Source organism: Callithrix jacchus, chromosome 2 (genome assembly GCF_049354715.1).
Source record: "Callithrix jacchus isolate 240 chromosome 2, calJac240_pri, whole genome shotgun sequence".
Taxonomy (NCBI): domain Eukaryota; kingdom Metazoa; phylum Chordata; class Mammalia; order Primates; family Cebidae; genus Callithrix; species Callithrix jacchus.
In genome coordinates this window covers 20,536,340-20,549,928 of record NC_133503.1, presented here as the reverse complement: position 1 = coordinate 20,549,928, position 13,589 = coordinate 20,536,340, and positions in this window count along the sequence as shown.

Below are 13,589 nucleotides of genomic sequence, written 5' to 3'. Positions count from 1 at the left end.
ATTTTTAGTAGAGACGGGATTTCACGATGCTGGCCAGGCTGGTCTGGAACTCCCGACCTCAAGTAATCCGCCCGCTTCGGCCTCCCGAAAGTGCTGGGATTACAGGTATGAGCCACCATGCCCGGCCTATTATTTATTATTTATTTATTTATTTTCCTCAGAGAGCCCTGTTCTGAAACTCCCATATACTTTACATCATTTCTAGATTATTTATAATACCTAATATAATGTAATTGCTATATAAATAGTTGTTACACTGCATTTTTATTTGTATGATTTTTGTTGTTGTAATGTTTTCATTGTTTTTTTTTTTTTCCTGAATATTTTCCATCAGCTCTTGGTTGAATCTGAGGCTACAGAACCCGCAGATACAGAGGACTGACTGTATTTATTTGAATGTGATAGTAACTTTATTCACCAAAGTAGTTCATTTATTCATATATGGGTCTGCTTATATTTAGCCTTTTCTTGTCTCATTTGAAAAGAACGTTCTTAATCCACCTCTGAGACATAATTCGGCTTGTGCTCAGAATTGCATATATATTGGTTCCTAAGGGTGAAAAAGAAAAAAAGTGCCAAGAAGTCCATCAGATAAGGGACCCAGGAAGAGGGGGTCGAATGCTGCTGGACTGCTGTTTACTTCCCAATTAAGAGATTAAGGGGGCCTTTTCTGATATTTTCCCTTTGAGACCCAGGAGAAACGGTATTTTTCTACATATTCGAGCAGCACCCATGGGTCAGATTTATCATCTGGGCTAGGCTGCTCTTTCAAAGAACTTAGCATCCATGGGGCAACGTAGAAAAGTATGAATATTTTAAAGTTCCATCAACACATCACAAAGGTGCTGAAACAGATTGGGAATACATACAACATCGCTGTTACCTCTTGCAGAGCACGACAGCGCCAGGAAAGAAGCAAGAGAATGAGAAGCTCTCGCTGCGGTTTTTCACCTACCCGACACACACCAACAGCGAAACGCACACACATTCATTTGTAGGCTGATTCCAAGCAGCTAACAATAACGAAAAGGATGGTGACATCATAATGCCGTCTACCACTTCCCTTCAGTCTCTCTCTCACCTGCCACCCTCACCACACCCAGCATCCCTGTGTCTCTCCCCTCACTGCCTTCTGCCTTCACCCACTCGAAAAGGACACAAGACGGAAAACAACTGGTAAAGCTGGGAAGAAGAGCTTTCGGGCGTTGGAGACCCTGCTGTCCATTTGCGAATGTCACTTTCTTGGCGAGACCTTCCCCGATGACTTACAAAGAGCTGCCCCCGACACTCTCTGTCACATTCTCCTGTTTCTTTCTTTCTTTCTTCTTTCTTTCTCTCTTTCTCTCTCTTTTTCTTTTTCTTTCTTTCTTCCTTCTTTTCTTTTTCTTTCTTTTTTTTCTTTCTTCTTTCTTTTCTTTCTTTCTCTTTCTTTCTTTCTTTTCGTGGCACTTTGCATTACCTAAAGTTCTTATTTATATTTTGTTTCTACGTTGATGGCCTGTCCTCCCCAGGTCGAATGTAAATGCCATGAGGCTGGGAACTTGTCTGTTGCCTTCACCCAGTGTCTCCAGTGTAGAACACTGCCTGGTCCTAGGAGGAGCTTAGCAAATCAATGTTAACGGGACAAATACTGTGGAATATGCAAAACACAGGGAAAATAAGAGCAAAAAAAAAAAAAATACGAAATTTAGAATTGGAAGGAACCCTGGAAGAGCTGTTTGGTAGATTTAGATGTTTGCAAGGATATTCAGGGAGCCACTACAGGCAATCAACAACAGTGTCTGCCAAGTAGATAATAAACGCTCAACACATGGTGGCTATTCTTTTATTTTACTTATTTATTTATTTTTGAGATGGAGTCTTGCTCTCTCGCCCAGGCTGGAGTGCAGTGGCACGATCTTGGCTCACTGCAACCTTTGCCTCCTGGATTTAAGTGATTCTCCTGCCTCAGCTACCTGAGCAGCTGGGATTACAGGCACGCGCCGTTAATTTTTGAGTTAGGAATCTTGCTGTGTCGCCCAGGCTGGAGTGCAGTGGCATGATCACACCCGGATAATTTTTTTGTATTTTTAGTAGAGACAGGGTTTCACCCTGTTAGGCTGGTTTCAACATCTGACCTCATGATCCACCTGCCTCGGCCTCCCAAAGTGCTGAGATTAGAGGTGTAAGCCACCGCACCCAGCTATTTTATTTTATTTATTTATTTATTTATTTGTTTATTTGAGACAGAGTTTTGCTCTTGTTGCCCAGGCTGGAATGCAATGGCTGTATCTTGGCTCACCGCAACCTCCACCTCCCAGGTTCAAGCGATTTTCCTGCCTCAGCCTCCCAAGAAGCTGGTATTACAGGCATGCGCTACCACGCCTAGCTATTTTTTTGTATTTTTAGTAGAGACGGGGTTTCTCCATGTTGGTCAGATTGGTCTCAAACTCCCGACCTCAGGTGATCCACCCACCTCGGCCTCCCAAAGTGCTGGGATTACAGGCATGAGCCACCGCACCTGGCTATTTTTTGAGTTAGGAATCTTGCTGTGTTGCCCAGGCTGGAGTGCAGTGGCATGATCACAGCTCACTGCAGTCTCGAACTCCTGGGCTCAAGCAATCTTCACCTCTCAGCCTCCCAAATAGCTGGGACTACGGTTGCATACCAGAGTGCTCAGCTGATTTTTTTACTTTTTGTAGAAATGAGGGTCTCACTATGTTGCCCAGGCTAGTCTTGAACTCCTGACCTCAAGTGATCCTCCCACCTCAACCTCCCAAAGCACTGGAATTACAAGCATTAGCCACCAGGCTCAGCTGGCTATTATGTTTTTTAAATTTTATTATTTGACCGGGCGTGGTGGCTCACACCTGTATTCCCAACACTTTGGGAGGCCAAAGAAGGCGGATCACCTGAGGTCAGGGGTTCAAGACAAGCCTGGCCACCATGGTGAAACCCCATCGCTATTAAAAATACCAAAATTAGCCTGGCATGGTGGCACACACCAGTAATCCCAGCTACTTGGAAGGCTGAGGCAAGAGGATCACTTGAACCCAGGAGATGGAGGTTGGAGATTGTGCCGGTGCCCTCCAGCCTGGGTAAGAGGAGTGAGATTCTGTCTCAAAAAAAAAAAAAAAATTATTATTATGAGTTAGAAAAGTGACCTGGCCTCAGGATTTGATAGTGTTCTTTCCCAACCCAACAAAAGGATTTGCTTCCTCTTACTTAACCTTGATCCCAGAAATAAAATTCTACTCTGAGCCTGAAAGCCACCCCTGTCCCACCCATAGCGATAGTCCCAACAGCTCTGTGCATTAGCAACAGCTCTGTGCATTAGCACCCACAGCGATCGTCCCAACAGCGCTGTGCATTAGCACCCACAGCAATAGTCCCAACGGCTCTGTGCATTAGCAAGGCAGGGCTAGTGCTGCCATCCAGCCTCCTTTGAGAATCTTGGGTGAAAAGTCCCTGCAGGGTTGGCCCCGGCTTTCTTTGTTCACATTGTTTGCTTTGAAGACCTTAAGGCAGTGCTGAGAAATCAATAAACGGGGATGCTGCTGCCCTGGTGTGTGTCTCCTACTGAGGCTCCTGTGGGAGGCTCGCTTCACTCCGACGCACTGATAAGTAGTGAAATGCCCAACTCTGTCTGCAAATTAAGACTCTTGTAAGTGATGAAGGAAAACCAAGTTTGGCTTGCTGTGGATTCTCCATCCGGAGTGTTATTAGATAAAACGAAAGTGCGCATTACAGGTTTGTGTAATGAACGAGCCTCAAGTTAGATTTGCCGTGATAGGGTTATCAGTCATTGCAAAATTAATTATTTAGGAAAGCACTTTTTACAGGGGTTTTCATTTCAGTTTTGCCCCTTGATGTATGTATATAAAAATGACTAATCCATCGGACATTGCTATTGTGCTTGTACATCTATCACTATTGGGCCTTTTTTTTGTAATTGGTTTATTAATTATAGCATCTTAATGATCTGTTTAAAATAAATAAACCATTTGCACCATTTCAAAGGTATTTTGTGAGGCTCAGCTGATATTAAAATAGCACCAGCCTTATGTGCTTTTTCAGCAAGTGACCTAATTAGTTAATAAAGTAATTGAATATTAAAAAGGATGTTGCAAGTGATTAAAATTTAAGAGCCTTCAGAATGTTATTAAAGCTATAAATCATACATCACTGTTTTAATTTGCATAGCTACAGAATTACTAATGGTCCCACATGCACACGGGGCTTGGCAATTAGTCCTTGGACAAAATGTTGGTGATGTCGAGGTACCAAATTCTTTCAACCTCTTTTGATAGCTAAATAGAAACCTGCTTTTGCCAAATTAAATATCTAACTGTTGAAATTGCTTCTTGCTCCCTTCGACAGGTATGTACATTCATTCATCCAACAAATATTTGTGAAAACCTTTCGTACTCAAGTACTATGCTAGGTATCGGGTATAACAGTGAGAAATACAGACACAGTCCTCGTGGAGGTTGCATTTTGGAGTTGGTTGAGTAGAGACACTAATCGTGTAGTCCCCAAATTCATACAAAAAGAAGATGAGGGGCTATGAAGGAAAAGTGTCAGATTCTTCAAGAGGATTTTGCTGAGAAAATCTGACCTAGTCTGATAGATTAGGAACCGAACACTTAATTTCAGGTGAGGGGATTTGGACTTAACCCAGTAGAGGACTCTTGTTCAAGCAGGAAATGCTTTTTTTTTGAGATGGAATTTCTTTTTTTTTTTTTTTTTTTGAGACGGAGTTTCGCTCTTGTTACCCAGGCTGGAGTGTAGTGGTACGATCTCGGCTCACCTCAACCTCCGCCTCCTGTGTTCAGGCAATTCTCCTGCCTCAGCCTCCTGAGTAGCTGGGATTACAGGCATGCACCACCATGCCCAGCTAATTTTTTGTATTTTTTTAGTAGAGACGGGGTTTGACCATGTTGACCAGGATGGTCTCGATCTCTTGACCTCGTGATCCACCCGCCTCAGCCTCCCAAAGTGCTGGGATTACAGGTGTGAGCCACAGAGCCCGGTAGGAAATGCTTAATGAATCTGCCAAGAGGGTGCAGGAAGGACGGGCTGGAATTGTTGGTTGTTCACCCAACAGCCTGGCTACAGGATTCCCAATTTCCTTTGGGTATAGGGCCAGTGTTATGCCTAGGGAATGCAGGCTCAGGCCCAGGTTGAATGATGAATGCTCAAACCAGTTATTGTAATCCCATTCCTCTTCGCCTGTGATTGCTTTAAGGTGGATGTGTTCTGGGAAATCTAAGAGGCTTTGTGGAAGAATTTCCCTCCCTGGTAAAAAGAAACACCCAGGGAGGACACTCCTTTCCTTCATGCCTTCAGATGTCATCATGAATGAAGGTGATGGCTGGAGCTATGCCAGTCTTATTGAGACCGTGAAGGGGAAGGCAAAGGAAACAAAATGCCACACACAGCTGGGTGGGGTGGCTCACATCTGTAATCCCAGCACTTTGGGAGGCCAAAGCAGGAAGACTGCTTGAATACAGGAGTTCGAGGCCAGCCTGGGCAACATGAAGAGACCCCTGTCTCTACAAAAAATAAAAAAATTAGCCAGGTATGTTGGCATGTGCTTATAGTAGCAGCTACTTGGGAAGATGAGGCAGGAGGATCACTGATGCCTGGGAGGCAGAGGCTGCAGTGAGCCGTGATTGCACCACTGCAATCCAGCCTGGGTGACAGAGTGAGACTCCGTCTAAACAAAACAAAACAAAACACTCCCCAACACGCACACATTTCCTAAACCTAAGCACAGATATTATTTGGTTGTTGAACCAACTATAACAACTTTGAATGTCTTAATGTATGAAACAATTAGTTTTAATTGGGTACTCTGTGACTTGAAGCCTAAAGCATCTCCACTGAACCAGATGGGTCAAAAATGAAGAACTCTAACTTCTTCTTCAAGTCACTTAAAAAAGACTCTAGAAGCTAAAAGACAAATTAAGAGGCTCCTATAATTGTCCAGGCGAGCAGCAGTAAAACAATAAATCATGGTAGAGGAACGGTAAGTAAAGCCAAGAGCAGAGCTAAGGCACCGTGGACACAGAATCAACAGAGTTTGCCAATGCTTTGGCTATCAGGATACCAGTTAACAGCAACTCTCATTCACTGAGTATTTCCTATGTGCCAGCATCATTCTGAGTGCTTTTCACGCAGTATCTCATGGAATCATTTCAACAGCTCTGTGAAGTACTATTCATTGTCACCACGATTGAATTCTGTTTTTGTCATGGCTTGATTTCCCAAGTCAAACCCCAGTAGCATCTCTCCTATCACTAGTAGGCAAAGGCAGATGAGTTACTTCGCAGTCTTCAGACTCCCTGAGACAGCTGCTGGCTAGAGTACAGCTGTCAACATTTTTTGCTTCACATGAAAAGTAGTAACATTTTAAGCCACACACTGAAATAAATTGAAGACAAGTTGGGGTATCTATATGGGACTTGGCAAAAGCCTTCATTATATAAGAAAACAGAGCTCAAAATTTAAGGAAAACATTAAGTACTGAAGTTTTACAAAATTTTCCAAAAATAACCTCTTCGATTTTTTTTTTCTTTTTTTTTGAGACAGAGTTTCGCTCTTGTTACCCAGGCTGGAGGGCAATGGCACGATCTCGGCTCACCGCAACCTCCGCCTCCTGGGCTCAGGCAATTCTCCTGCCTCAGCCTCCTGAGTAGCTGGGATTGCAGGCACGCGCCACTGTGCCCAGCTAATTTTTTGTATTTTCAGTAGAGACGGGGTTTCACCATGTTGACCAGGATGGTCTCGATCTCTTGACCTCATGATCCACCCGCCTTGGCCTCCCAAAGTGCTGGGATTACAGGCTTGAGCCACCGCACCCGGCCAACCTCTTCGATTTTTAATAAGAAATTTGCTTTTTTTTTTTTTTTTTTTGAGATGGAGTCTCACTCTGTCACCCAGGCTGGAGTGCAAGGGCGTGATCTCGGCTCAATGCAACCTCTGCCTCCCGGGTTCCAGTGATTCTCCTGCTTCAGCCTCCTAAGTAGCTGGGATTACAGGCACATGCACCACCATGCCCAGCTAATTTTTGTATTTTTAGTAGAGATGGGGTTTCACCACACTGGCCAGGCTGGTCTCAAACTCCTGACCTCAAGTGATCCATCCTCCTTGTCCTCCCAAAGTGCTGGGATTACAGGCGTGAGCCACCGCACCTGGCCCAGAACATAGCTTTTTTTAAAAAAATTTTTTCAGATGCCTAAACACGCTTTATTTCATACAGCTATGCAAATTGTGAGGCCAAGATATGACTAAAAACAATTGAGGCTTAATTTACATCAACAGCCAGGCGCAGTGATGTTGAGGTACCAAATTCTTTCAACCTCTTTTGAAGCTAAATAGAAACCTGCTTTTGCCAAATTAAATATCTAACTGTTGAAATTGCTTCTTGCTCCCTTCAACAGGTATGTACATTCATTCATCCAACAAATATTTGTGAAAACCTTTTGTACTCAAGGACTATGTACTCAATTCTCCTGAGGCAGGAGAATGGTTTGAACCCGGGAGGCGGAAGTTGCAGTGAGCCGAGATCACACCATTGCACTCCAGCCTGGGCGACAGAGTGAGACTCCACTTCCACACACACACACGCACACAAAATTACATGAGTAAGTTTTCTTCCCTATGAAAATAATGTGTCACTTCACACTTGGTCTAACACACACAAAACCCCTACCCTATCTGGCGCGGATATGCTTAACATGCAATATTAAGTACAATCTCCATTTTATTTTTCTCCAGAGAATAGTCTGTCTTCAGTCTTTAAGGACTCAGCTCCTTACATGGGCTTTGGTGGGGGTCGTGGGGCAGCACCCACAGGTCTACATCGGGGTGGGGCGTTCCTTGCGGGCTTCACGAGATCGATTCCTGCCTCCTTTGCTGTGAACTGCACCCCTCACACAGTAACGTAGCGTCACATACAGCTTGGGAGGCACATAGGCCATCGAAGACGCTCGCTTCAGAAATGTCCCTGACTGCTGTGGCCTCCACTATGTTTCAAATGACGAATTTCTTAATGGCCTTGTCCTTGGGCACGCATCAGGCACAATTTGTGCAGCGAATAGGCTGCATGTGGCCGCTGTCCTTTAGCACAACCATTGTTCCTTCCTTTCTTTTTCATCTTGGAGGCACAGACTAGAGAGAAAAACACAGTTTTTAATATCGGATTTTATGCTTTAAACAGCAATTCCTAATCAGACTTTTTAAATCCCATCAAGACTTTTAAACAATGGTCCCTTCAGGCTGTTGGTAGTCGTCACTAAGATAAACTTCGTTCACACAAGTAAGTCACGTAAAAAAAGGAAAACATTTTTTGAAATCATTCCAAATTTTATAGCATCTGAGTCATGTTTTAAGAAACAAATAGCTTTTCCTTTTCTTTCATTGAAAACTGCAGTGTTGCCGGGTGTAGTGGCTCACGCCTGTAATCCCAGCACTTTGAGAGGCCGAGGCAGGTGGATCACGAGGTTAAGAGATCGAGACCATCCTGGTCAACATGGTGAAACCCCGTCTCTACTAAAAAAAATACAAAAAATTAGCTGGGCATGGTGGTGCATGCCTGTAATCCCAGCTACTCAGGAGGCTGAGGCAGGAGAATTGCCTGAACCCAGGAGGCGGAGGTTGCGGTGAGCCGAGATCGCGCCATTGCACTCCAGCCTGGGTAACGAGAGCAAAACTCTGTCTCAAAAAAAAGAAAAAGAAAAGGAAAGGAAAGAAAACGGCAGTGTTGAAATTCCTGTCATCGTGTGAATGACTTTCAAATCGAATGAAACTTTCTTAAAGTATTTCAAAATCGTGACAATGCTTTACTGTGTAGACCACTCACACATAGTTCCTAAGCACAGCCAGTTTGGACACCACAGAAAGGGCACGCCAGTCACAACAGCTGAAGGAATCCCATATATGTGAAGACAGGTTCAATGCTGTGCCTGCCAAGAACCTTCCGCATCCCTGGCACTGTTGAACTTCCAACTGGTTCCACGTTGACCTAGCGCTGTGCTTCTCACAGGGCCACCTTCATGGACTTGCAACCTGCACAGCTGCCCAGGACCCTGCACTTGGAAGGACCCTATGCTTAGTTTAATGCTCTGATGCCTCCATCTTGAAATTCTTGATAATTTTTGAGCAAGAGGTCCTGCATTTTCCTTTTTCACAGGGCTCTGCAGTTTATGTAGCTGATCCTGGCATCTTGGGCAACTGGAATACGAAGTCCTTCAGTAGCTCTGCACCCTTGGTCACGATGGGCAGTGGCATGTGCTACCACAGGTGAAGCAACTTCTTAGCCGCTGCATTCAACTCACTGATATGGAGCATAAGAATGTGGATGTCATCTGGCTCAGCAGGGTCCATGTTCACAGGACCATGGGCCACACCTTTGTACCTTTCTCCATTTGGCCACCCTCAAGGGACCTGATGAAGTTGTTGATGCTTGTGGCTGGAAATAACTGACCCAGAGGTTCCAGTTGCCCCAGGAGGTGAGGCCTCAATATCATACCTCACGGTGTATTGACTCGCCATTTGGGCAGTCCTGTGTAGGATGCATCCCCAACAATGTTACTTCATGGTAAGATCTCTGTGACCTAAGAAAGATCTACTGAGTCTTTCTATAATATGTTTCAGAATGAAGACTAGGTACTGGATTTTGAATACCTACTCCACCCAAAAGAGGTTGGATAAGGACATGATCCATGCCTGAAGGGTCTAGCTGAGGACTGAGATGAAAGGTAATGCTGGAAGGAAATGTTTAGAATCCTTCTGGGTTCTTCTTCTGGCATGTGAGGGTTTAAAACAGTTTCTTCTAAACATTTTTTGAGTTGGACTCTTATATTATTCGTAGTTTGGTGTCATAACTTCACTTTGTTCTCTATTATATACAGACATACTTTTTTTTTAACCTACATTATTTAAATATAAGCAAAAACAGTTCCAAGACAGTGAAGACAAATGACTCCCAGCACACGGGAGGGCAGCTTCTGCCAAAATACTTTTCATGGAGCAACAGATGTGCTCAGACTGGCTCTGGGGACAGGCAAGGAGATGGGGCGAGAGGACTTGGCTGAGGCATAATTGGACCTGACAACAGTGGATAAGAGGCTGCAGCTCCAAACCTCAGACTCTTCACCCAGAATACCAAATTAGCTCATCACTTTCTGCCCTCAGCGGCAAAGATCACAAGTCTGCATCAGTCTTAGCACAAAGCCATATCAACAGAACCCTCATAGGTTATTTTTAAGTAAACACTATTTTTATACTATTTTACATAAATTCATACCCAGCACTCCCCGATCACACAATCTTACTGCTCCAGCAAGTATTGTGCAACAGAACTTTGTAGATGTTAAAGTTGTGGAGCCCTTTGCCTGGTCTTTGCTGTGTGCCTGTGTGTGTGTGTGTGTGTGTGCGTGTGTGTGTATGCATGCATATGTGTGCATGCGTATCTGCATTCATGTGTGCAATCCTTTATGGAAGCTAGTCTGGTTAAAGTAGTCATCAGGTTCATGAGCAAAGGAAGAAAAGCTGTGACTACTTTCCCACTTCTTAACATTCTCATTTTCTAGCCTAAGTCTTCTGGCACTTATAAAATAGCCTGGCCCTCTTACTACCAATTAATGGCTTTTCAAGGTTGATGAGAAAGCTATAAAAGTGGGATAATAACAGGTGGCTGCAGTAGGAATCACAAGAGAGGGGAGACGCAAGAAGGAAAGCGGAGCTGTTCACCTTCTGGCCTTTTTACTCCCCAGACCACTTTGTGTTTCTTGCCAAATGTTCTGTCTTATGGAATAATCGAGCCCAGATCTATATAGAAGGCAAAGCTCCTGGCAGGGTTCATCTCTGGGCCTGGGGCAGGGAGGGGAGGACCCTTGGGACCTCACATTCACTGAGACCTCACATGCAGACTGTGGCTCAGCTCCAAATGAGGCTACATGCCCAGTCACAGATACACCGAGACGACTGAACGCTGCCCATTGTTCCAGTTGGATTTTTTAAATATAACAGAACTTTTGCAACTCAGCTTTGACATGTCTTTTTTTAATGTATTGGAATTTTTAAATAATGGGAGTGGCTAGGCTCTCTCTCAACTTCGTGTCTGTGTTTTCATGCTTATTCATCTTCCAGGGCACATTTTCATAATGGGATTGGATGTAACATGCCCAGTTAATTAGGGAATACATTTTTATTACCAACACCACTCTTGGTTATATCTTGATCTCCATAAGAAACTGGCCGACCAGGGAGATGACAGTGAACTGGCTTATGACTGAAGGAGAACAAAGATGTTGTAAGCCAATACCTCTGCTTTGCGTGTTTGTGCTTTATCACGAAATGGGTGATAATGATAAGGATGTGTAAGGAGCACCGTGTTAATGATAGTGTCGGTGGAGAGTGTGGACAAAAGCCATGATTGTTGAGCAAAAGCTACAGGTAAATTAAACCCTGGATTTGTTCGGAGTTTAGTTTTTATAGCCATACATTTATGGCTAGTAGAAAGGTTCTTGGTATTGAAATTGCTTTAAGAATAATAATTTCATTGCTTCAAGTGTGAAACTCCCCAGTCACTGATCCCAACTCTTCCCACTAAAGCAGCTGTTTTGAATTATTGTTTTCATGAATGATACCTTTTTATTGCCAAACTGTGTACAGTATGTAACATATGCAGATTATATGCCTGCAACATTTATTAATATGCAGCGCATTGATCACTGTGGCACAGAAACTGTTTGCAGATGGCACAAAGACATTTTAATTTCAATAGTTTATGTTTATTTTAACGCTGACCTTCATTTGGGGTAAGGTTCCCAATTTTCCATTGGTGGTAGTGATGTACAGCTCCCTCTTAAGTGAGGCAGCAGGCTTACATGTGTGGCGCTGGCCACTTTTAAAAGGAAGCTACTTTTAAAATTGGTTACTTTAAAAAGTGAGTCCATTTATAGAATTTATTGAACAATATTGGATAAATAAAAATGCACTGGTCTACTTAGGCTAAGGCAAAAATCATGAAGGTGCTCTGTCAATGACCCAAGTTTTAGAAACAATGGGCTATGTAATAAGAAGATGTAGGCTTTGTGTTGGGTTTGTGACAGTGATGATAGCTACACTGAGCCATCCTAGTGACCAGTGCCACATGTGTAAGGCTGCTGCCTGATGCCCCAGGAGTGTGCCTTCCACGTGACACTAATTGGCCCACACAGGAGAGAAACCATGACCTTGTCCTCATTAGCCACATGCTCAGACCAGCTGAGCTAGCTCACTCTGGGTCACTAGAGTCCCATGTAGGAAATTACCATTCCAGTGCCCTGTGGCCCCCTTGTAACCCCAACTAATGAATGTCCTGTGGAGCCTAATGTCATTCCTAGGGGAGCGCACAGCAGTGTGCAATCCCCGCAGTGGAGAAGTTGATAGCATTCTGAAGTTTTAACCCAGGGAAAGCCAACTGAGGAAGCATGGAGAACTCAGGAAGCCTAGAAACAACGTTTCAGACACCTGCGTGCTGGGAAAAAAGGAGGAAGACATCCTACGCTGTCCGTCTCTGTCTCAGGACACAGAATGGAAGCACAGGAAAGTTAAGAAAGCCGTCGAGCATTGCACAGCATGTTCATCAAGCATGAACAGTATTAGGTGACTGCTGTATGGGCTCAGCACTTTATACCAACAAACCTATGAAGCAGGTGGTATTATCCCTGTCAGTGGTATTACCCTCAGGAGTTTCCTGAGGTAGTAAGTGAGAGAGCTGAGGACTGCCATCCTATGGAAATTAATACAAGTCGAAGGGCAATTTTATGAGCTGAACAGACAGCTTGCCAAACCTTTTGACTTATGCCTCCTTTAGCTCTCAGGAGAAAGATACAGTCCTTCAAGTAAGATATACATGTATATAACAGAAAATATATATACACATAAATATATATTTATTTTTCCCTGTAGCTTAGGCACTTCCATAGTTTAGCCTTGAGAAGAGTTTCTTTAATTAGATGATTTTGTAGTCAAGGCTGAGACAAAGCATCCTTCCCAAATGTTGGGGAATACTGGAAAGGGATGGTGAACTTTCTCAATGCATACTGAAGAACTGGGAAGACCACCAGTCACTCCATCTTTTTTTCAACAAGACTACGGGATCAATATCCCTTCCAGGACCAAACTAACTAGTGGGCAAAGGCTTCCTACCACGCACTTGGCAGCCACTCTTCCTAGAGCCACTTGCCTGCTGCCTCTGGGGGTGCCTACCTCCCTGGTTCTCTCTAGAAGCCAGGAATCCCTGAGTGCATGTGCCCACTCCCAGCCAAACAGCAGCATGAATCAGAAGGGATTAGACACTTGCAGTAACCACCACGCTGCATTTTATTTTATTTTCCAAGATGGAGTCTTGCTCTGTCACCCAGGCTAGAGTACAGAGGTACAATCTCAGCTCACTGCAACCTCCAATTCCTGAGTTCAGGCAATTCTCCTGCCTCAGCCTCCTGAGTAGCTGGGACTACAGGCCCAAGCCAACAGGCTCAGCATTTTTTTTTTTTTTTTTGTATTTTTAAAGTAGAGATGGGGTTTCACCATGTTGGTCAGGCTGGCCTCGAACT